The following is a 26,623-nucleotide window of genomic DNA, read 5'->3' as shown; positions in this document are numbered from 1 at the left end:
TAAGTCTCCATATCCCTTACCTGCTGTGTCCCTGGCAGTGTATTGATTAATATAATTGGTGTAAGTAGTAGCTTTAATGTTTGTAACCTTGGGCCCTTGAGTTAATTCTTTTTTGTTGTAGCCCATCACACCTTTGCCCTATAGGAATGCAACTGGAGGGTGGCGCCTGCCTAAATCACCTTTAGAGAAAAATAAGTTTTCTGAAGAAAGGGTCTTAAAATGTTAACAGGCCTCCGGGCCAGAAGATGATGCAAATCACTTAAACTTTTGCATATGATAAGTTTGCAGGAAGAAAGCCTGGCTTACTGCATGACTCTACCCCTTCCCCCATTATCCTCTATGCATAACTTAAGGTATAAAAACAACTTTGAAAAATAAAGTGCGCGCCTTGTTCACCGAAACTTGGTCTCCCCATGTCGTTCTTTCTCTCACCTTCTGGCTGAATTATTCAGCCTCTTTTCTCCATTGAATTTCCTCACTGAGCTATCCTTATTTCAGCCTCTTTTCTCCACTGAATTTCTTCACTTAGCTATCCTCATTCTATTACTCTTTATATCTTTGATGAATATTTAAATAAATATGTCGCCGATGCCGTCTCTCCTTCGAATACCCTGGATCAGCTGGGGCTGGACCCCAGCAATTTCCCATGAAGTGATGGGACCAGATGCCATGATCTTAGTTTTCTGAATGCTGAGCTTTAAGCCAACTTTTTCACTCTCCTCTTTCACTTTCATCAAGAGGCTCTTTAGTTCTTCTTAACTTTGTGCCATAACAGTGGTGTCATCTGCATATCTGAGGTTATTGATATTTCTCCTGGCAATCTTGATTCCAGCTTGTGCTTCCTCCAGCCCAGCATTTCTCATGATGTGAGAAGACTCTTGAGAGTCCCTTGGACTGCAAAGAGATCCAACCAGTCCATTCTGAAGGAGATCAGCCCTGGGATTTCTTTGGAAGGAATGATGCTAAAGCTGAAACTCCAGTACTTTGGCCACCTCATGCGAAGAGTTGACTCATTGGAAAAGCCTCTGATGCTGGGAGAGATTGGGGGCAGGAGGAGAAGGGGACGACAGAGGATGAGATGGCTGGATGGCATCACTGACTCGATGGACGTGAGTCTGAGTGAACTCCGGGAGTTGGTGATCGACAGGGAGGCCTGGCGTGCTTCGATTCATGGGGTCGCAAAGAGTCGCACACCACTGAGCGACTGAACTGAACTGAACTCTGCATATAAGTTAAATAAGCAGGGTGACAATTACACAGCCTTGACGTACTCCTTTTCCTATTTGGAACCAGCCTGTTGTTCCATTAGATCAGATCAGATCAGTCGCTCAGTCGTCTCCGACTCTTTGCGACCCCATGAATCACAGCACACCAGGCCTCCCTGTCCATCACCAACTCCCGGAGTTCACTCAGACTCACGTCCATCGAGTCAGTGATGCCATCCAGCCATCTCATCCTCTGTCGTCCCCTTCTCCTCTTACTCCCAATCCCTCCCAGCAGCAGAGTCTTTTCCAGTGAGTCAACTCTTCACATCAGGTGGCCAAAGTACTGGAGTTTCAGCCTTAGCATCATTCCTTCCAAAGAAATCCCAGGGCTGATCTCCTTCAGAATGGACTGGTTGGATCTCTTTGCAGTCCAAGGGACTCTCAAGAGTGTTCTCCAACATGTCCAGTTCTAATGATTGCTTCCTGACCTGCCTATAGGTTTCTCAAGAGGCAGGTCAGGTGATCTGGTATTCCCATCTGTTTCAGAATTTTCCACAGAAACTGTAGTACCAAAAGACTAACTAATATCCACAGTTTACAAGACTAAATACTTTAGCAATATTTTAGTCACTGGATGGAAGAGCCAGATCATTGGAAAAGACCCCGATGCTAGGAAAGATTGAGGGCAGGAGAAGAAGCGGGTCATAGGGGATGAGATGGTTGGATGACATCACCGACTCAATAGACCTGTGTCAGAGCAAACGCCAGAAGATAGTGAAGGACAGGAAAGTCTGGCACGCTTTATTCCATGGGGTTGCAATGAATCAAAGATCACTTAGTGACTGAAGAACAACACATGGTTAAATAGTAGCTGAATAGTCTTCTGATCCTATGATCATAGTCATTTAAATGACTGACTCTATATGTCATCAAGGTGAAATGTAAGTCATAATCATTTGAAATGAATAACTTCAGAATAAACATAGAGATACTCTAAATATTCTTATCATGTATGGCAAAAACGTACATTAACTGTATATAAAAATTTATATACATATATAAATTATAAATTTATGAATTATAAATACATAAATTTTTGTATAAGTATACACGTACAAAATATAAATTATATAGTTAATATAAATTTTTGTATAATTTTTTGTATACTTGTAAATGTTTATGTATACATATAAACATGTTTGTATATGTATATATATAAATGTTTATATAGTTAATATAAATGCTTGCCTTACATAATAAGAATATTGAGCATATCTCTATGTTTATTCTGAAGTTATTCACTTGAAATGATTACGACTTACATTTCACCCTGATGGGATACAGACTCAGCATCACGGGCTGCGCCTCCTCCCTCCGAGTCAGGAGAGGGTCAGGCAGGACCCGCAGGGCAACCAACAAGTGGGGCCGTGCGTGCGCCCTGTGTGCAGGCGGCCAAACCCCGTGGTGGGCCCACTGGGATGGGGTCGCCCGGTCCTTCCCCAGTCCCCCACCCGTGAGGAGCTTGCCCTGCCTGCCCTCCCCCGCCCAGAGCTGCAGCCAGTGGCGCGGTGTGCGGGCACCAGCTTGCCAGCTAGATCCTGAGCGCGTCCCCAGAACGTTGAGCTTCGGGGTCGGACTGGATGGAAGCCGGATCTGCCGAGGTCGGACGGATGGGATGAGTGGACTCGGCTCCTCTGCGGCACGCGGTGGGACCGGGTCGTGGGAGGCTCCGGGCGTGGCCGGGACAAGCCGGCATCCCAGGCGTCACGGGACTGCCCTCGAGTGTGTGGCGGTGGGACCTCGAGCTTGTTTTCCTGGTGGTCTGGCTGTGCCCCGGTTTTCTCTGGTCCCTGGACTGCGCCCGCGCCCCTCCCCGGCGCTGTCAGCTTTCCCCCTGGCCCGCGCCGGTGACCATCTGCGCCCTCTTCCCCTGTCTGGGACCGAGCCGGTCTCGCCTCATGCGGGTGTCGTCACGCGAACTCCGCTGGCCGGTGGCGCCCTCGGTCCCCGAGAAGTGGGGAGGCTGGCTGGGCACGGCGAGGTGAACGTGAGGGCAGTGGGGGCGCCGGGCCGCGGCGGGAGAGCGTTCTCCCGGGCCGGCTGTGGCTCTGGGCGTTGGCGGAGATGGGCGCGAGCCCAGCGAGGGCGGCCAGCCGGGGGCCGGGGAGGCCAGTCGGCGTCCTGGGTGCCGCGAGAGGGCCCTTGTGCGGGAGGCCTCAGAGGTGAGACCCCGAGGAGCGCCCCGGCGGCCCACTCGCTTCCGGGTCGTTTTGAAGCTGCCCCGGGGCCCCTCGCAATGGCGCGCGGCCACCCCACCTCCACCGCTGGTTCTGTGCTGCCGCTGCGTCTTCCGCTACGCCGGCCTACGTGGCCGCACGCCGTCGGTGTCCCGTCTCCGTCCGCTACGTGCGGCCCTCCTGGCGGATCTCCGGGGCTCTGCCCTGGTGCGTCTAGCTTGCCCGGTCGCCGCGGCCCCGTTCCGCTGCCGGGCATCGCCGTCTGTCCGCCGACGTCGTTGCGTGCCGGAGGAGGCGGGAGCGCCCGTGTCCCCTCGCCGCGCCCCGCTCCAGTCCCCTCGGGCGGGTAGACGTCGGGCCTGTGTCCCCGACGCCGGGCGCCCTCTCGTTCCTCCGCGCCGCCGCCGTGGTGCGCTGCGTCCCTCGTGGGGTGACCCTGGGCGGTCGGGCCGTCCTCGCCTCGAGCGGGGCGGGGCGCGGCGGGTCGGTCCGGCCCTCGGTGTGCGCCTTCCTGCCCCATTTCTCACCTCGTGGGTTTCAGGCTTGCCGCCGCGCCCAGCGCCCAGCGTCCGGCTCCTTGTGCTCGCCTCCCTGGAGAAGGAAATGACAACCCACTACTCCAGTTTTCTTGCCTGGAAAAGCCCGTGGATGGAGGATGCTTGTGGGCTACAGTCCATGGAATCGCAAACATGGACGCGACTGAGCGACTTCACTTAACTCTTAATGCATATATACATATATATTCGGAGAAGGCAATGGCACCCCACTCCAGTACTCTTCCTGGAAAATCCCATGGGCGGAGGAGCCTGGTACACTGCAGTCCATGGGGTCGCTAAGAGTCGGACACGACTGAGCGACTTCATTTTCACTTTTCATTGCTATCTTTGTATCTGTTTTTTCATAAAGTAAAAGATCCTGTATCTGTCCTTCTGTACGCATTTTCATTTCACAATATATTTTTGAGATTTAGCCTTGCCATTTCACTTTCTCATATTTTAATGATTAAATATCATTGCATAATGTGAATATGTCATAATTTGTTTAAGATTATCCGTATTGATAAACAGTTATTATTTCCAACAGTTTTCTTTTACAAGTGGTATTGGAATGATCATTGACATATGGCTAGTGGTTATACAGAGACATAGGCTTGCTGAGTCAGTGAGTACACTTGTAATTTAAACTGATTTTGAAAACTCTACTACATTCGTTTATGTCTGTAATAGTTTATATAAAGTGCCTCTCTCCTTAACATTTCAGTAAGCTTTGATGTTACTCTTTATCATATCTGCCAGTCTGATGCGCAAAAACATATTATTCCGCTATAACTCCCATTTCCTTTATATTAGGGTTTGTTTTGTTTTGTTTTTTCTTTTGGTATAACCCATATACATTTCTTCAGTAAAGAGAATATATGCATTATTTCTTTTTTATAATTTAGTGTGATGAATAGTTTTCTTACTAATTTAAATAAGTTTAATTTTATATAATATATATTTCAAGAAAAAACTCTCACTAGTGTTTAATGTGTTTATTAACAATTTCCTTTATGCTTTTTGTTTTGATTACAGTCTTGCTTGGTTTGTTCTTGTAAACATATTCTTTCATTTTTTTCTATATTATTTTTCAGGTTCAGATGTTTATTTTAACACTGTCTTGTCTTTTTGCTTCATTCTAACTTCGTGAGTGAGTGAATCTGTTTGATGCAAAATTCGAAGTGTACATTTAGTCTTTAATAAATCCAGGTCTGTTTTATACCTGGCAATCTGTGGTGGCACAGAAATTGGTAAGCTTAACTGATTATTACATCATTCTACTATTTATATTTTAATACTTGTAATTTTGGCACTTGAGAACACAAAACTAACAGGGAAGAAAAGAAGGAGAGTTAATAACAGGTATGTTTGTGTTGAAATGAACTAAAAACCCTCTTTAAAAATATTTATGAGTTAAATAATTCATATGAAATTTGTGGATATTACTTTGTGATCACTATTATAAGACTATAAGAAAAATGCCTAATACTTAATTGAAATCACAGTTAAAATGTATACTTTAGCTGGTTTCATGAGCCATTAGATTATAAACTCTATTGACACATAGCATGTCTTTATACTTTACTAAGAAGTCCTTATCTTCTGAATATTTGGGATCATTTATTCAATAATTAATTTTGAATGGACTTCTAAATGAGACTTTATTCACAGCATACACTGAGGTTTCTAATAATCTAAATGAGAAAAGTATGTGTATAACATGAAGTACTAACATTTGTCTATTTTGTGTCCAAAAATTCTTGTTTTTGTATGTCTAAGCTATTCTCTTGATATATTTTCAAAATTAAACCAAAATCCAAATTAGTCTTCAGAGAAATGTGCAACACCTTGAAATCAAGTGCTAAATTCTGTATGTGTGATAAAATATAATCTTATTTTTATGTAATTATTTTGAGGGAGAGAATATTAAATGAGTTCATTTTCTAATTTGTTTAATCTAACCAGTTATTAGATTGTCAAAGACGTTTTCCTAACATAGTTACCAACATTGATAATAAGTAAAACACCAATAAGGATTAATAACAATATAATGATGGTGCTTAGAATTTATTCTTTTCCTTGGCCTCTGTAGGCAGACTTGTCTCTTAGTAAATTTACTAAATATTCGTTATCTATTATTAAATAATAAATGTCCTTATTTATAAATTACTCTAAAGATTTTGGACCATTAATATGTACAGACTCATTCTTAACCTTGAGATATATCATAGTTGATTATTTCAATGACTTCTGATTAAAAGTAACTTTAATAAAGTGATAACAATTATCAAATATATTGTTATTATTTATATTAAGTACAACAAAACTAAACTAGATTCCATCATATACAGAAACTTAAAATACAATGGAAAAGTTTAGACCAGTTCTCAGGACTATTTGAAGGTGTTAATACCTGTTCAGAGACCTAATTAGATGAGCATACCTAAAAATAAGCCCAAAACTCCAAGATATTTTTAAACTAAATGTTTATAAAATATTATGTTTGTGAATTAAAATGAAAACAAGTAATATTTTTTCAAGAAATTTAAAAAATATTTTGCTGAACATATACCCAACTTGGACAGACACACAAACACCTATGTAGGATAATTATTATATTACATTCTTTGTAATTTCCTAGATAAACCAATCACTTTAAGTTGACTTAAAATTAGAACACAAAATACCCATTTTTCCTAAAATCTTTAGTAATATTACTACATGTACTGCTGCTGCTGCTGCTAAGTCACTTCAGTCATGTCCGACTCTGTGCGACCCCATAGATGGCAGCCCACCAGTCTCCTCTGTCCCTGGGATTCTCCAGGCAAGAATACTGGAGTGGGTTGCCATTTCCTTCTCCAATGCATGAAAATGAAAAGTGAAAGTGAAGTTTGTTAAATGATGATCTAATCACAATTGTTTTGCGTGCACCATTCAGTTCAGTTCAATTAAGTCGCTCAGTCATGCTTGACTCTTTGTGACCCCATAGACTGCAGGACACCAGGCTTCCATGTCCATCACCAACTTGCGAATCCTGCTCAAACTCATGTCCATCTAGTCAGTTATGCCATCCAACCACTGCATCCACCATTGTCCCTTTCTCCTCCTGACTTTAATCTTTCCCAGCATCGGGGACTTTTCCAGTGAGTCAGTTCTTCCTATCAGGTGGCCAAAGTATTGGAGTTTCAGCTTCAGCATCAGTCCTTCCAATGAATATTCAGGACTGATTTCCTTTAGGATGGACTGGTTTGATCTTGCTGTCCAAGGGACTCTCAAGAGTCTTCTCCAACACCACAGTTCAAAAGCATCAATTCTTTGGTGCTCAGCTTTCTTTATAGTCTTAACTCTCACATCCATACATGACCACTGGAAAAACCATAGCTTTGACTAGACCGGACCTTTGTGGGCAAAGTAATGTCTCTGCTTTTTAATATGCTGTCTAGGTTGATCATAGCTTTTCTTCCAAAGAGCAAAGGTCTTTTAATTCCATGGCTGCAGTCACCATCTGCAGTGATTTTGGAGCCAAAAAATAACATCTCTCACTGTTTCCACTGTTTCCCTATTTGCCATGAAGTGATGGGACCAGATTCTATGATCTTTGTTTTCTGAATGTTGAGTTTTAAGCCACCTTTTTCACTCCCCTCTTTGACGTTCATCAAGAGGCTCTTTCGTTCTTCTTCACTTTCTGCCATAGGGTAGTATGATCTGCGTATCTGAGGTTATTGATATTTCACCCAGAAGTCTTGATTGCAGCTTGTTCTTCATCCAGCCTGGCATTTTGCATGATATACTCTGCATATAAGTTAAATAGGCAGGGTGACAATACACAGCCTTGACGTACTTCTTTTCCTATTTGGAACCAGTCTGTTGTTCCAAGTCTAGTTCTAACTGTTGCTTCTTGACCTGCATACAGATTTCTCGGGAGGCAGGTCAGGTGGCCTGGTATTCCCATCTCTTGAAGAATTTTCCATGGTTTGTTGTGATCCAGATAGTCAAAGGCTTTGGTGTAGTCAGTAAAGCAGAAGTAGATGTTTTCCATTGGCTTAGTCTTTATGAAAGGTTTATGCTTCAACGTAATCTACTATAATATAGGAACAAAATATAGAGAATAAATTTTAAAAAAAGAATGTCTATTTTACAGTATTATTTCCCTTGATTCAATATGTAATTACAATTTTTATGTTTCCAAAAACAATATGAAATCATCAACAATTTTCTAACCCATTTTTAAACAGGAAAAAAATGTGAGGAACATGTGTGGCTATTGATCAGATAAAGAAAGGGCAGGAACAGTTCTCTAAGGGTTTAACTTAAAGCAAGCATGTACCATATGACAGGAAGCCTCGAGTGGAAATCTCTTAAATATCCTCAAATCCTTGATCAAGATAATAAATCCAAAGCTGTAGCATACCCTGGGAAGATTTGTAGAGTTTAGTGTCACTATAAAAGATTTAAAGAATGAAGACCTAGACTTTTATCAAATCCCTTTTCAACTTACCTCCATGGCTTCTGCAAAAGTCAGATGGAATTGTCACAGCTAAGAGGAGTCCGGGGAGACACAACATCCAAATGTTATTATGCTATCATGGATAACATCCCGGAACAGCAAAAGGACAGTCAGTAAAAACAATGTTTTGTGAAGCAACCATTCATTCCTATTGTTAAAGTAGGGCAGCCTAATAGACATAACACCAGGCTTTTTCAGGGAAAAATAATTGAGATATTCTGTGACATTCTGAGGACATGACATAATTTTAGGGAAGCAAACCCCAAGCTGTGAAAATCAACTACTGAGCTTTGCTTAATAAGATCTGAGATTTCTAATGGCAGAAAAAAAAAAAAAAAAAAGCAATAAGTTTAGAGTCTACATTTTCAAATTCTTAAGTTTCAGAAAGGGATACTCATTTATTTTAAATGGCCATGTATGGCTGGTGGCTACCGTACTGAACAAGACAAAAATAATCTGGCATGGAAGAAGTACAAGGCATCCAAGAAGGTTTGAGATGTGTCTAATCAAGGTTTGAGATTATTTTAAGGTGTGTCTCTTTGGGATCCCACTCTAAAATCTGCCTTGTTGGTCAGAAATACTTCTCCTTTGCAAGTCCTGAACAAATCTTGTCCTCTATAGCCTTATGAGTCTATCAAAATTCCTCAGCTTCTCAGCAGCATATGATAGATTCAGAGAAATCTTCAATAGAAGAGATGAGGAGGACCCAAAAATAGCTTCGTGTTTATACTTTCTGTCTCTTCTAGATGGTGGGCCTATAATTCTTTATTGTTGTGGAGAATCTCCATATTTATATTTAAATAAATTTAAATGAAATAGTCTTTTACATTCAATGTTGTGATGAAAGAACACATAGTATCAAATTTAGGTCTTGATAACATCTTCTATAACCCAGAAATAAATGTTCCCAAATGCTAATAACACAAATTTTAGACAATTAGAGCATTTACTGGAGAAGGCAATGGCACCCCACTCCAGTACTTTTGCCTGGAAAATCCCATGGGCAGAGGAGCCTGGTAGGCTGCAGTCCATGGGGTCACGAAGAGTCAGACACGACTGAGCAACTTCACTTTCACTTTTCACTTTCATGGATTGGAGAAGGAAATGTCAACCGACTCCAGTGTTCCTTCCTGGAGAATCCCAGGGACGGGGAGCCTGATGGGCTGCCGTCTATGTGGTCGCAGGGAGTCGGACACGACTGATGTGACTTAGCAGCAACAGCAGAGCATTTACTTGATATATTTAGGCATTTTCCTTAGTCCATTAACAAATATAGGCCAGGAAAATGTTTAAAATGGCTCATTGTTTTGCTAACACTTTAAAGTTGTCCTTTTATCTTTGTCCTTTCAAAAAGTTCTTAGTCATTTATCATCTGGGCCGTGACTATTCAACTCTGACAAATTCTGAGGATTCAATTCATATGGAACATTTACTATATTTAACTGTATTTTAAAACCTTAGCAATAGCAAATTCATTTCTGTTAATTGAAAATCAGAAAAATCAGAATTTGTATTCCTAAGTGTACTTTTCTTTGAATGATATATATTAGCCGTTACACTGTAATTCCCACAACCCCATTATTAAAAAAAAAAAAAAAGAATTGAAAGCAATTACTTTCAATGAGCTTAAATTTTGAGAAACACATAAGAAAAAAATTTGAAAAATCCTAAGGCATGGATTGTCAATTAGCATAAAGGCAATTACAAATATTTTTAAATGTTCAGTTTTGTTTTTAAGTTAATCAAATTCATAAAATGTTTTTATATTTGTTCTAACAGGAATTTCTAAAGAAAAGTAACAGTAAATGACTCTACTTGAGCAAATAAAGCTAACAATTATTAAAATGGTCAAGGGTCAGGAAAAGTAGGCCAGGAGACAGAATGAGAACAAAAGCATCTTAGTTGAGCAGACAGTAGACCTACATTTTCTTGCATATCATCACTGGAATACAAGGTTTTCAACATGTTTTTGTTTGAGTTGCCTTTATTCACTCTTTTCTGGCTCTATTAATAGAAAAAAATATTTAGATTATTCTAGTTTCAATCACTCCTCTAGCCTGTGACAGTACCACTAAGACGTAAATGGGGAATAGTCATTTCTCCTAAAGAAAATGTGCTATTTGGCATAAGCAGTGGAAGAGGACAAGAAAAATCACAAATGTTTGTTACAGAAATCAGCTGGATGACATTTTATATCATAATATTTACCTGAGAAGGTAGACTGAAAACAGGTTTTGTTGTCCCATGTCTTGCTGGCTTGCAATCTCCTTACAATATTAGGAAAAGAATAAATCTCTAACTAAAAAGAGGCAACAATTCAACACAACAAAGGTAAATAATTAATATGCGTGACTTTAGGACTTCAGTTCAGTTCAGTTCAGGTGCTCAGTTGTGTCCGACTCTTTGTGACCCCATAAATCGCAGCACACCAGGCCTCCCTGTCCATCACCAACTCCCGGAGTTCACTCAGACTCACCTCCATTGAGTTAGTGATGCCATCCAGCCATCTCATCCTCTGTTGTCCCCTTCTCCTCCTCCCCCCCAATCCCTCCCATCATCAATCTTTTCCAGTGAGTCAACTCTCTTCACATGAGGTCAAAGTACTGGAGTTTCAGCTTTAGCATCATTCCTTCCAAAGAAATCCTAGGGCTGATCTCCTTCAGAATGGACTGGTTGGATCTCCTTGCAGTCCAAGGGACTCTCAAGAGTCTTCTTCAACACCACAGTTCAAAAGCATCAATTCTTCGGCACTCAGCCTTCTTCACAGTCCAACTCTCACATCCATACATGACCACAGGAAAAATGATAGCCTTAACTAGACGGACCTTTGTTGGCAAAGTAATGTCTCTGCTTTTGAATATGCTATCTAGGTTGGTCATAACTTTTCTTCCAAAATAAGGGAGTATGGTATTGATGAAAGAATAGATAAATCAATGGAACAAAATAGAGAGCCCAGAAGTAGTTCCACACAAATATAGTAAACTGATCTTTGAACCATTTCATGAAAGAAAGCACTGATAAACTGAAATTCCTCAAAAAAAAAAAAAAAATAAGTTTCTGCTCTGCAAAGACATCATCAGGAAAACAAGACAAACCACAGACTAGAAGAAAATATTTGCAAAATGTCTATAGGAAAAGGTCTCTCAGCTAAAGTTAATTATAAAAAAATCTCTTATAACTCAATAGATAAAAACAAATAAAAACCTAGTTAGAAGATTATGAGACCTGAACAACCATCTCACCAAAGAAGATACCCAGATGTACAAGAAGCATATAAAAAAGTGAGTCATCCTCTGTCACTGTACACTTTCAAATTATAACAATGAGATACTTTTTACTGAAATATCTTAAATCTAGAACACTCCCAACATCAAATGCTGATGATGTGAAGCAACAGGAAGGTTCATTCATTGCTGATGGGAATGCAAAATAGTATAGTCACTTTAGAAGACCATTTGGTGATTTCTTACAAAAGGAAACTTACTCTCACCATGTAATCCACCAACTGCAATCCTTGGTATTTACCCAAGTAAATAAATTGAAAACTTATGTCTATACAAAAACCTGCACAGAGATATTTAAAGCAGCCAAAACTGTATTTGTAACTTCCAATACATAGAAGCAATCAAAATGCCCTTCTGTAGGTGAATGGGTAAACAAATTTCGGTACACACAGATATTACATTATCAAGATACAAACATACATGAGTGAAACTTAACTGTGTATTAGTAAGTGGGGAAAAAAGCAATCTAAAAGGCTACATACTATATGATTTCATCTACAGGATATTTTGGGAAAGCTGAAACTATGAAGGGAGTAAAACAAAATAAAATCAGTGTTTGCCAGGGGTTGGGAGTTGGTGAATAGGTGGAGCACAGAAGACTTTCAGCAGTGAAACTATTCCACATGATGCAGGGTATATGTCATTATACATTTGTCAAAATTGCATAATGGATGACACCAAGATGAACTATGGACTCTGGATGATAATAATCTGTCAATATTTGCTCATTGATATAACAAATGTTCTGCTCTGGTGTGGGGTATGATGAAGAGGTTATGAGGTGAGGGGAGTGAGGACTGAATAGGGGGCGTGTGGGAGCTCTTTGTACTTTGCACTCAATTTTGCTGTGAACCTGAAACTGCTCGGAAAGGGCTTCTACAAGAATACTTTAGGAACTCAGAAACTGTTTTTTAGCCAGAGCTTTATAATCCATTCTATTCATGACAATCTCCGAGCTGTTCCAGATTTGGCTAGTGACCACTCCTCCAGCTGTCTTCTATGTTTCGACATATTTTTAGCACTTTATCATTTTCTGACTCCAAGATTACCTTGAGATTTCTTAGTCTCAGTCCCAATATCATCTATGTTCTAAGAATACATGATTCCTTTTCTGTGGAATATGGTACATGCACTACATGTCCATATTGCCACTAGAGAAACTGGCATGCCATTGATACTCATGGAAAATATCTCAGAAAGTACTTTAAATCACGAGATCCAATCAAGCATCACTGGGTATCTTTCCATCCAGTATTATCATTTATATTAATTCACAGTTAGAAGACTGTTCTCAACAACAATAGCATCCTGATAATTACTCATATACTAAATCTTACTTTGCAGATAAAAATGACATCACTCCCACACATAAAACTATTAATAAAACTCAATATAACCTTTCAGTTATAAGAGGACTGTGGTAAAATTCATTTGTATGTGGATAATGGTATCAATAAGATAATATTAGGTTCCCTAATCTCCATTTCTATTCACTGGCATTATATTTCTTATCTGGGTTATATTAATTGCTTTTAAAATCTATGAGTATGTTCATCAGTTCCATTTCTCTTGATTCCATATATATGTTAATGTACAATATTTGTTTTTCCTATTCTGACTTTTGTAAAGCAATTATCCTTCAATTAAAAATTAAATATTTAAAATTAATATGTTTACTCAGAATACGCCCATTCCTTTCCTATTTTTATACCTAATCCCCTCTCAACTCCTATAGGTCTCTGCTTTCCTTAAATTCTGTTATATATTTGTGGGTTTCAAAAATCTGTGCATTCTTATCTCTTCATATTTCTTAATCAGATATAGTACATAATATACATAAAGCAAAAAAGTGTGCCTTTTTTGTTCTCTTGATACAGTATGAAAATATTTATATAACAGTGCATAGAGTTCTTTATTATTTTTATAAGAGATCTATTGAATTCACATGCCATAGAATTCACCCATCTAAAAATGTATAGTGCAATAACTTTTAGCATAGCCACAGAGTTTTGCTACCTACACTACTATCTATTACAGAACATTTTCATCACCTCAAGAAGAAATTCCATAACTTTTAGATATAACCAGTCAATCCACAATGACCCTCAGCCTTAGAGAACCACTAATCTTCTATCTCTATGTACTGCTATTCTGGAACTTTCACATAAATAGAATAATATATGTGTGTTTTTATGACTCTTTTCACTTAGCACAGTATCTTCAAAGTTCATCATATGTGGTGGTGTTCTTCATTCTTTTTTGGTCAAATGATGTTTCATTGTATGTATGTGTACATAGTTTGCTTGTGTTATCTATATTATATTTGTCTGTTCATTACTTGATAGATATTCAGTTGTCCATCCTTCATTTCATTTATGTATACATGTATGTGTGGAATTGCTGCATTAAATGGCAACTTTATGTTTAACTTTTAGAAAATATAACAGAATGATTTACAAAGAATCTGTAAAATTTTACATTCTTACCAACAATACATGAGGATGTCAACTTCTATCCATCCACATTAAAAAAATATTATCTGAACTTTAATTATAACATATTCTAGTACAATTAAATTGTTATCTTGAGGTTTTGATTTTCTAGTCTCTATATCATTTATATACACTCTAGCCTTTATTCTCTTCTTTCTGCTTGCTTTAATTTGATATTTTTTGTTGCTGTTGTTTCCAAAGGTGGAATAGCAAGTCAATGAAATGATATGGACCTAACAGAATCAGAAGATATTAAGAAGAGGTGGCAAGAATACACAGAAGAACTGTACAAAAAAGATCTTCATGACCAAGATAATCACGATGGTGTGATCACTCACCTAGAACCAGACATCCTGGATTGTGAAGTCAAGTGGGCCTTAGAAAGCATCACTATGAACAAAGCTAGTGGAGGTGATGGAATTCCACTGGAGCTATTTCAAATTCTGAAAGAGGATGCTGTGAAAGTGCTGCACTCAATAGGCCAGCAAATTTGGAAAACTCAGCAGTGGCCACAGGACTGGAAAGGTCAGTTTTCATTCCAATCCCAAAGAAAGGCAATGTCAAAGAATACTCAACCTACCACACAATTGCATTCATCTCACACGCTAGTAAAGGAATGCTCAAAATTTTCCAAGAAATTCCAGATGTTCAAGCTGGTTTTAGAAAAAGCAGAGGAACCAGAGATCAAATTGCCAACATCTGCTGGATCATGGAAAAAGCAAGAGAGTTCCAGAAAAACATCTATTTCTGCTTTATTGACTATACCAAAGCCTTTGACTGTGTGGATAACAATAAACAGGAAAATTCTGAAAGAGATGGGAATACCAGACCACCTGACCTGCCTCTTGAGAAACCTATATGCAGGTCAGGAAGCAACAGTTAGAATTTGACATGGAACAACAGACTGGTTCCAAATAGGAAAAGGAGTACGTCAAGGCTGTATATTGTCACCCTGCTTATTTAACTTATATGCAGAGTACATCATGAGAAATGCTGGGCTGGAAGAAGCACAAGAAGGAATCAAGATTGCTGGGAGAAATATCAATAACCTCAGATATGCAGATGACACCACCCTTATGGCAGAAAGTGAAGAGGAACTAAAAAGCCTCTTGATGAAAGTGAAAGTGCAGAGTGAAAAAGTTGGCTTAAAACTCAACATTCAGAAAACGAAGATCATGGCATCTGGTCCCATCACTTCATGGCAAATAGATGGGGAAACAGTGGCTGCCTTTATTTTTCTGGGCTCCAAAATCAGTGCAGATGGTGACTGCAGCCATGAAATTAAAAGACGCTTACTCCTTGGAAGGAAAGTTATGACCAACCTAGATAGCATATTCAAAAGCAGAGACATTACTTTGCCAAGAAAGGTCCATCTAGTCAAGGCTATGGTTTTTCCTGTGGTCATGTATGGATGTGAGAGTTCGACCGTGAAGAAAACCGAGTGCCGAAGAACTGATGCTTTTGAACTGTGGTGTTGGAGAAGACTCTTGAGAGTCCCTTGGACTGCAAGGAGATCCAACCAGTCCATTCTAAAGGAGATCAGCCCTGGGTGTTCTTTGGAAGGAATGATGCTGAATCTGCAACTCCAGTACTTTGGCCACCTCATGTGAGTAGTTGACTCATTGGAAAAGACTCTGATGCTGTAAGGGATTGGGGGCAGGAGGAAAAGGGACAGCAAAGGATGAGATGGCTGGATGGCAACACTGACTCTATGGACGTGAGTCTGAGTGAACTCTGGGAGTTGCTGATGGACAGTGAGGCCTGGTGTGCTGCAATTCACGGGGTCTCAAAGAGTCAGACACAACTGAGCGACTGAACTGAACTGATCTGACCTGATGTGATCTATGAGCTATCTCTTCTTTTTTAATGTAGGCATTTAGAATTACAGTCTGCTGTGCCCTCACATAGAGACACCTTGCCACAAGTGGTGGCTGAGAGAAAGAAGGAATTTTCAATTTCTTATCCCCAATTGTATCAAAATTAATGTCTGCAAAAGGTAGCTGAGGAAAGGATGAAAACGCCTTATGTTCTGCCCATCCAGATTAGGTGTCATTGTCCCTAAACGGGGACCTTGGGAGAAAGGAAGCCTGCATCCTTAGCTGCACCCATCTGGAAATTGGGGGTTCCATTACTCTGGGCTAGGAGAATGAAAGAGGCAGGTCATAAAGCAAACACCACAGCTTCTCTCTGTTCTTATGGAATTTCAGTAGACATTCTTGACTAAATGTTCCATCATTTGCTGTGCTTTTAGGTCTATTCCCAAAGACTTCATATGTTTTTATTCTTAAATGACTTTTATTCTTTTCACTGAGAATTGGGTACATGGAGCCCCTTAAAATGTCATGCCAGAATCCAATCTCTTAATTTTTTAATATTGTAGTTTAATGTATAGATAAAAAATAATTTAAGCAATAAATAAAGAGCCTCTCGATGAAAGTGAAAGAGGAGAGTTAAAAAGCAGGCTTAAAACTCAACACTCAAGAAACAAAGATCATGGCATCTGGTCCTATCACTTCTTGGAAAATAGATGGGGAACAGTGAAAGAATTTATTTTCTTGGGCTCCAAAATCACTGCAGATGGTGACTTCAGTGATGAAATTAAAGGACTCTTGGTCCATAGGAGAAAAGGTATGACAAACCCAGACAGTGTATTAGAAAGAAGAGATATCACTTTTTCAACAAAGGTCCCTCTAGTCAAAGCTATGGTTTTTTCAGTAGTCACGTGTGGATGTGAGAGTTAGACCATGAAGAAGGCAGAGCACTGAAGAACTGAAGCTTTCAAGCTGTGGTGCTGCAGAAGACTCTTGAGGGTTCCTTGGACTGCAAGGAGATCAAACCAGTCCATCCTAAAGGAAGTCAAGACTAAATATTCATTGGAAGGCCTGATGCTGAAGCTGAAGCTCCAATACTTTGGCCACCTGATGCAAAGAGCTGACTCACGGGAAAAGACTCTAATGCTAGGGAAGATTGAAGGCAGGAGGAGAAGGGGCTGACAGAGGATGAGATGGTTGGATGGCATCACTGACTCCATGCACATGAATCTGAGCAAACTCTGGGAGACAGTGAAGGACAGGGAAGCCTGGTGTGTTACAGTTCATGTGGTTGCAAAGAGTCGGACACCATTGAGCAACCAGACAACAACAAGATATGCCCATTTAGGTGTGTCCTATAGCTTGTTATAGGACTTCCCTGGTGGCTCAGATGGTAAAGCATCTGTCTAGAATGAGGGAGACCCGGGTTCAGTCCTGGGTTGGGAAGATCGCCTAGAAAGGAAATAGCAATCCAGTACTATTGCCTGGAAAATCCCATGGACAGAGGAGCCTGGTAGGCTACAGTCTATGGGGTCACAAAGAATCGGACATGACTGAGCGATTTCACTTTATAGCTTGTTATTAGGAATAATACCAGAAGAGTACATATTTGCATGTTGGGAATATTTTTAGAGATGAATGTTTAGAGTTACTGTATCAAAGTGTGATTTTTCATCCAATGGATTAATGCACATATATGTGTGTATATATATATATATATATATATATATATATATATATTTTTTTTTTTTTTTGCAAGCGTGCTCAGTCATGTCCAAATCCCAAATCTTTGTGACTCTATGGACTGTAGCCCACCAGGCTCCTCTTTCCATGGAATTTCCTGGGCAATCTATATTTTTATAGTTACTGTGAAATACATTTACACTAGGGTGGTTGCTGTTGTTTAGTCGCTAAGTCATGTCCAACTCTTTTGTGACCCCATGGACTCTAGCCCACCAGGATTCCCTGTCTATGGGATTTTCCAGGCAAGATTATTGGAGTGGGTTGTCATTTGCTTCTCCAGGGAATCTTCCTAACCCAGGAATCGAACTCACATCTCCTGCATTGGCATGTAGGTTATATCATTTTTAATTCTACAAGAAATATAGGAGATTGCCTGTTTCTCCACAGACTGACTGAAAGAGTGTGTTGTCAAACTTCTGAATATTGACAATACTGACCGATGAGAAATGGTTATTTTGGAATAATTTGAAACTGCATTTTTTCTCATTAGTGACATTAGCAGTTTGTCTTATGTTTAAGAGCTTTGGTGATTTGTCTGTGTATATATTCTGCTCCATTTTCACTGAGGTTTGATCTTTTCCCTTGATGTTTTTAAAGTCCTATTACAGATTTTAGAATTTTCTGTAGCGTGTATTACAAATATTTTCCCCCTGTTCATCTTTTATCTTTCCTTTTATTCCTCATGGAAAAGTTTATTTAATGTTTTAATATTCTCAAATGTGTCAATATTTTCTTTCATTACATGTGAATTTGAATCATATTTAGACACATTTTCCCCAGAACCATTACTAAGACATTCAACTCTGATTATTGGGTTTGTGAAAGGCTGCTTAAAACTTTTTACCTCATAGGAGGGGTCACAGCTGGCTCTGCACCTTAATACTTTCTCCTGCACTGAACATGCTTATAATACTTGGAGCTTTAGCATCTATTTACTATCATAAAGAGAAGATAAGAGAATCATAGAAAAGTTGGTTTTCACAATTTTAAACCACTGGCAAAAACAGCATATCCACAGTTTTCTGTTACTCAAAAATAAACAACACTCCTGTTTATTTCACTGATGATTAAACAGGCAAGTTAATGATTTTTGCAGATTAAAGAACTTCTAGGTGATACACTAAGCTCCATATGTAAGTTTATATGTGGCACTTATTCATCTCCTTATGTGTTGTTGACCATTCAACTTTCATTTTTCATACTATTGAATAGAGTGCTTACTTCCTTTAATCATAAGAAACCACTTTTATTCTCCATCTCCTTGAGCTATTTACTGTGAATCTTATGCATTTAGTTTTGAGCTCAAATATTAGCATATTTATAAATTTAATGGGCCTTCTTTATAGAATTAACAGAAATACCCTTGAATTCTAAATCCTAATAATGTAGCTGTGTGGCAATGAAACAGAACATGCCTCCTAGACTATTGAAGACCAGAAAATAAAAGTTATTTTTGGTGAAGTTTGTAAGCCAAGGAGACAATGAATTAATTGTGCATGCTGATTTTCATAATGCCACACTTCAGTTTCCCTTGGATTTAATTTTAATTAGCTGATGAATTAATTAATGTTCAGTAAACGCCAAACATAAGATCAGAGATATATGGATAGTTTAAACATTTATAAAGCAGAAGTTCTAAATGGTGAAGATTTATGGACATTCAGGTCAAGTCTCAAACAATAAAAATGTTCTAATTAGGAAAGAAAATAATTTATGTCACATAAAGAAACAATGAACCTTGTGAAAGAAGACTGTAATATAAGGTAGCAAAATTTTACCAAATATCATGTATAGTCCACCTTTGTTGGAAATCTGTTCACAAAAATTCCTGGAAGAATCATTAAATCAAAATAAAAACTGCTTGATTTACATTTAGTTAATAGTCAATTATCATTCAATTTTCCTAACAACTGTGTATACTATACAGTTCCTTCAAATAATAAACTAAGTCTTCAACAGGAATTATTAAAGCCCTTATCCATGTCAAATTAAGAAAACTATATGGGTTTTGAAATTGTTTGGCCCTCTCCCTCTTTCTTCCTGTCCCTCTCTCTGTCTCTTACTCTCTATCACCTTCTTTCTTTTCGCAACCTCATATGGGATTTTCTTGTGTGTTCTTAACTAATGATTTCTTTTACCTCTTACTTTTTATACTGGGCTTGCTGTTCCCATGAACCGTGTTTTTTTTTTTTTTTTTTTCTTTCAACCACTCTGTTTCTAAACTCCAGCTACTAGTCAGACCTATGTACAGTGACATTTGTGAAGCTGCATTTTCCTTCAGTGTATTCTGCTAGAGTATTCATTTATCAACTTATGTTTTTGAGAACCAACCACGTGTCCAAGATCTACAAACACATAGACTCTTAAGAAGCTTACAACAGAGTGTTAAAGACAGAAAAGTGGTGCCGTCAATTATTAGCTGAAATAATAATCATATGAAGTAATATATACCAGAAGAAAATGAAAGTTGTGTTTGCTTATTCTCTAAGAAAAGCTTCTGTGTGGAAGCGCTTTGCTTAGAAAGGTGCCTGTCATTCTGCTTGGAGTTGGATCTTGGCATGACAGCTCTGGGTCTCTCTCAGCAGCTCTGCTGAGTTTTTCAAAAGGTTTATTTCTTAATTCTTCCATTTTAAGACAAAAATTGACTCTTCATTTTAATACAACCAGGAAAAATTTTAATTGCTCAAATTCATGAACCTATAATACATCATGTATTAGTTGTATCAGTTTGATCAGTAAATTTACTATATGCAATATCCATTAAGGAATTTGTTGTAGGGATTAAACTTTGCAGAATCGTGTAACCTTGTTGCTTCTGCATATAGTATTGTGAACAGGGTCATTAGGGCCAGCACTTGGGAACAGAAGGTTGGCAAGAAATGAGGGAGAGTAAGCCCAAACTGGAACCCACAAGAATAAAATGAAACTCACAAATTAAAACTGAACCCCACTCCATCTCTCGTAAACAACACCATTGGTAATGTCAGTAACCTGTAGGATGCAGCCTTTTAGTTCAGACGTGTATTTGCATCCGGTCCCGCATTTGGAAAAGGTGGAGGATCAGATGAAAGTGGAAAGAATGAAGGAACTGATTGCTGGAAGACACCAGCCATGTGAGCCAACTGTTTAGTAAAAATATACATGAGATTCAAAGTGTGCATTGACTACAAGCACCTTCACAGTGGGGAAACGCTAACTCACTTCTGTTTAACAAATGACATGTGAATTTCTTAGGCCAACACTAACCTGGAACCAAAAGAAAATGAAATTCTGGGAAATATATATAGATCCAGTTTAGCTAAGGTGACATATTAGAAAAACACTACACTATTCTTTATAAACACACAAAAGCATAGCAGTCCAAAAGATTTATACTTTGCAATCTAAAGCTCATTTTTGAATAAGATAGATAATCTATTTTATCTCATTTTAAAACTCAAAAACAAGAAGTCTGTCTGGTGAGCCAATTAAAATTGTAAAGAACTTGCAATCATGAATAGAAATCCAACTGAGTGTGTAGCTAGTTAGTGATTAAGAATAAACTGGAAAGAATGATATTGACTTTCCCTACAGAAAACAATGATTAAACCTCAATATGACAAGACTGTTATTCATTCATCCATCCATATTCCTCGGCTTCATTATTCCTCAACATCTATTCATATGATAAATATTTATTTATTTCCTATAAACTAGTAGTATCCAAATCTGCAAGGCTACAAAAATATAAAGATTTGCCTGCCATTTAAAAACTGATATTTAAGTGAAGAAGCAAGACATTTTAATATATCACAAAGCAATGTGAGGAAAACTATAACAGGAAGTGTACCCTAAGTATAGTATTATTATCTGAGAAGGAACAGATATAATGCATTCAGTACAGATAAACAACCATATGCAGTATTGGTGTATGTTTCTGTATTTCAACTCACATGAAAAATAGGATGCAAGCATTGTAGAGAAATAATTCAGTGCAATATTTTATTTGGCTCCTTTGGTTGGGTATTATGGTTGGTTGATTTTTTTTTTTTTCTGTTGTTTGCAATTTTTGCTAGGTTGAATATGCAAATAAATATAAAGCTGAAGTAATAACACAGGAGTTTCAGTTTTAATCATGGGTTTTACACAATGACAGTATGGTTAATTTTCTATCTACCAGACATTTCTTATTCTTACTTACAATTTTGTTTTGACAGCAACATGCACTTGGAGGTAAGAAATCATGGCTTTAAATTGGTTTTAAAAGATTCTGTTTTCCTTTACCAGTTGGGCGTTTGAACTAACTCTGGCCAATGATATGCCTGGGAAATCTGGCTCAAGCATTTTCAAGAAAGACTTTACTCTCGTTTTGGAAGAATAAATAGGATTCTTTTCTTTCCTTTGATCTTCTGAACTCTTTTGTTCTGGTCACTGTAGCCTGAGGATGTGAGCCTTTGGCCCCTGCATGGTTTCCCTATGCCCTCTCAGACAATGAGAAGGCTAAGGAGTCACAAGGCAGTCCAGTCAAAGCAAGGGTATTGATAAGCTGTCTCACCCAACACTAAAATGCCTAACTCCAGCTCTCTTTAAATGGTAAAGAGTCTTCCTGCAATGTGGGACACCAGGGTTTGATCCCTGGGTAGGAAAGATCCCCTGGAGAAGGAAATGGCAACCCCTTCCAGTATTCTTGCCTGAGAAATCCCATGGACGGAGGAGCCTGGCAGGCTACAGTCCATGGGATTGCAAAGAGTCAGACACGACTGAGTGACTTCACTTTCAGGTCTCTTCTTAAGTGGATTTTCTTTCCTTTCTTTTGGCCTGTGCAGCTTGTGGGATCTTACTTGCCTGACTATGAATCAAACCCACACCCTCTGCATGGGAAGCATGGAATCTTAATCACTGGACTGCCAGGGGAGTCTTCATTTTAACAGTTTTTAATGAAAGCTGTAGACAAGATGACTTTATTCTTGCATCTTCTCAACTGTTTCTTCCTTATATTTGCCCTTTTCCTTTCCTACTTGGCGAGATTTGGCTTTACGTTCCAGGATCTTTTTGTGGTCTTTGTCCAGGTTTAGTCTGGTGATAACCACCTTGCTGAGGTGAGCGCCCACATGGACAGTTGTGCCATTAGCCTTCTCCCGCTGCACTCGTTCAATGCGATGACGTATTTCTTTCTGTAAACCTGGACTACTTTGCCAATTTGCTGCCCTTTGTAGTGCCCTCGTACAACCTGAACTTCATCATCCTTTCAGATGGGCGTGGATCGAACGTTGTACTTCTGTCTTAGCTCTTTAGAAAGAGGAGAAGACATAATTTTCCTGAGAATGTGGGAAGGCGCATTGAAATGCCTTTTTCGATTCTTGCTTTGGTCAGAAGTCACAAAGGGATTACGTGGATTTTTATGAGCAGTTTTAAGGTGGTAGGTATTATGGTACTTGAAACTGAGACATTCCTAAGATGATGAGCCTTCCATGAGCTAAGAAATATTTGCCTAAATTTAGATATGCTCAAGGTTTTAATTCAACAGAGACATGCTAGTACAATTAAAAGGTAATTCAGAAGAAATTATGGCTCATATGACTTATTATTTGAAAGTGTTTATATTCCTAGGCCTTTATTCAACAAACATTTATGAAGAGATTTCATATACAATGTACTAGAAACTAAAAAGTATGAAAACATGAAAAACGATGCTGACAATGAGCACCACATTTGTGTAATGAGAAAAGTTATTTGGGGCACAAATGCAGAAAACTGGGTATAAGGTGGCAAGTGTCGTTGAGAGAGACAATGAATAAATTTCCAAGGAGTTTAAAAGAACAAGCCTTGTTTTCTTACAGCATCAATGCAAATATTATGAAGAGACTGACATATTTTTCTTTGAAAGTTGGGTGAAATTTGTATAGAAAGATATGATGCAGGAGGATATTCATTTGAAAGGAGAATAATTAACAAAATATGTTAAGGCAGAAGAGGTATATGAAGTTCTGAAGCATAAATAAAAGGCAGCAGTGGTACATGAAATGGATTTTATGTGCAGGTGAGGATGGCAGAATTAGGAAAGCTTTCTATCTCATGTCACATTTCTTTCCTACAGGGATTTGAAATTCAAAGAAATGTTTTAAATGAGATCATCACTATGACCAAAGCCTGCCTCTCTGGAGAAAGATCTGGTTCTAGTGTGTGGAATTGATGGGAAAAGAGAAAAATCTGACCCTAAAAGAATTAACACTAGGTAACTTTTAGAATAGACACTGTGAGTGCTAAATTATAGGAGTATCTGTGTGCTAGTCGCACTAGTATTGATAGAAAATTGTAATTTAGTGGGAAACAGATAATATTGTCTCATCCATCTTTAACCTTATGAGTAGGAAACCCTATTCTTAAGTCTGTTACTTATATATCACTACTTTTTTAAGGTCAGTTCAGTTTAGTTCACTCACTCTGTCGTGTCCGACTCTTTGCGACCTCATGGACTGCAGCATGCCAGGCTTTCCCTATCCATCACCAACTCCTGGAGCTTATTCAGACTCATGGCCATCATGTTGGTGAGGCCATTCATCCATCTCATCCTCTGTCGTCCCCTTTTCCTGCTTTCAATCTTCCCCAGCATCAGGATCTTTTCCAAGGAGTCAGCTCTTCACATCAGGTGACCAAAATATTGAAGTTCCAGCTTCAACATCAGTCCTTCCAATGAACACCAAGGAGTGGTCTCTTTTAGGACTAACTCTCTGGGTCTCCTTGCAGTCCAAGGGACTTTTAAGAGTCTTCTTCAACACCACAGTTCAAAAGCATCAATTCTTCAGCGCTCAGCTTTCTGTACAGTCCAACTCTCACATCCATACGTGGCTACTGGAAAATAGCTTTGACCACACAGACCTTTGCTGACAAGTAATGTCTCTGCTTCTTAATATACTGTCTAGGTTGGTCATAACTTTTCTTCCAAGAAGCAAGCATCTTTTAATTTCATGGCTGCAGTCACATCTACAGTGATTTTGGAGCCTCAAAATAACGTCTCTCACTGTTTCCATTGTTTCCCCATCTATTTGCCATGAAGTGATGGGACCAGATGCCATGATCTTAGTTTTCTGAATGTTGAGTTTTAAGCCAACTTTTTCACTCTCCTCTTTCACTTTCATCAAGAGGCTCTTTAGTTCTTCTTCACTTTCTGCCATAAGGGTAGTGTCATCTGTGTATCTGAGGTTACTGATATTTCTCCTGGCAATCTTGATTCCAGCTTGTGCTTCATCCAGCCCTGCATTTCTCATGATGTACTCTTTATATAAGCTAACTAAGCAGGGTGACAATATATAGACTTGACGTACTCCATTCCTGATTTGCAACAAGTCTGTTGTTCCATGTCCAGTCAGATTACAAAATTTCATCACATAACACATGAATAACAAGAACATTAATTTCCAAAATAATTTAAGCAGGAATAAGTACCACAAGTACTTTCCAAAATTGTCATCTTTTTCTGGAGGTTTGAGTATATCTATTCTTGTATGCATGGAGAGTATTGTGTGAGAAGAATTTAATAAGCTTTTTGAATTGAATATTCCCTTGGAAAATTTAATTTTTCTAATGTATGGACGCTGAAATTAATGCTCTTATATTTTCTTTATAAATTTCATGATATTACATCAGAATTTCCTCTTTTGCAAAAATATATCATTTCAGGAAAGTTTATAAGTTTTAACTCTTTAAGTATATAAGTATTAACAGTTTTTGGAAAACTAAATACTAACCATTCATTAAGACATTATTGTACTATTTTACTTCTTCAGCTTTGGAAGTGATATTAGATAGAGAGCTTCAGGAACACTGATAAGATCACATTTTGTTCTGGTTAGCTAACGGTATGTTAAAAGATATAGGACTTTTCTACACATATCCATGGGACTTCCCTTGTGGCTCAGACGGTAAAGCGTCTGCCTACAATGTGAGAGACCCGGGTTCGATCCCTGGGTCGGGAAGTTCCCCTGGAGAAGGAAATGTCAACCCACTCCAGTATTCTTGCCTGGAAAATCCCATGGACGGAGGAGCCCCGTTGGCTTCAGTTGATGGGGTCGCAAAGAGTCAGACACGAGGATCACAATAAATTGTGGAAAATTCTGAAAGAGATGGGAATACCAGACCACCTGATCTGCCTCTTGAGAAATTTGTATGCAGGTCAGGAAGCAACAGTTAGAACTGGACATGGAACAACAGACTGGTTCCAAATAGGAAAAGGAGTTCATCAAGGCTGTTTATTGTCACCCTGTTTATTTAACTTATATGCAGAGAACATCACGAGAAACGCTGGACTGGAAGAAACACAAGCTGGAATCAAGATTTCCAGGAGAAATATCAATAACCTCAGATATTCAGACGATACCGCCCTTATGGCAGAAAGTGAAGAGGAACTCAAAAGCCTCTTGATGAAGGTGAAAGTGGAGAGTGAAAAAGTTGGCTTAAAGCTCAACATTCAGAAAACAAAGATCATGGCATCTGGTCCCACCACTTCATGGGAAATAGATGGGGAAACAGTGTCACACTTTATTTTTCTGGGCTCCAAAATCACTGCAGATGGTGACTGCAGCCATGAAATTAAAAGACGCTTACTCCTTGGAAGGAAAGTTATTTCCAACCTAGATAGCATATTGAAAAGCAGAGACATTACTTTGCCAACAAAGTTTCGTCTAGTCAAGGCTATGGTTTTTCCTGTGGTCATGTATGGATGTGAGAGTTGGACTGTGAAGAAGGCTGAGCGCCAAAGAATTGATGCTTTTGAACTGTGGTGTTGGAGAAGACTCTTGAGAGTCCCTTGGACTACAAGGAGATCCAACC

At 38.9% G+C, this 26,623-nt stretch overlaps 1 pseudogene; it reads right to left on the bottom strand.

Annotated features, from left to right (window-relative positions):
• Positions 1 to 22,712: 22,712 nt before the first annotated feature.
• The window catches only part of LOC139176521 (large ribosomal subunit protein uL24 pseudogene), a 50,136-nt pseudogene continuing 46,225 nt past the window's right edge, over positions 22,713 to 26,623 (bottom strand).

Source organism: Bos indicus, chromosome 16 (assembly GCF_029378745.1).
Source record: "Bos indicus isolate NIAB-ARS_2022 breed Sahiwal x Tharparkar chromosome 16, NIAB-ARS_B.indTharparkar_mat_pri_1.0, whole genome shotgun sequence".
Lineage (NCBI taxonomy): Eukaryota > Metazoa > Chordata > Mammalia > Artiodactyla > Bovidae > Bos > Bos indicus.
The sequence above is the reverse complement of the archived record's forward strand: the minus strand, read 5'-3'. Positions and strand labels throughout refer to the sequence as shown.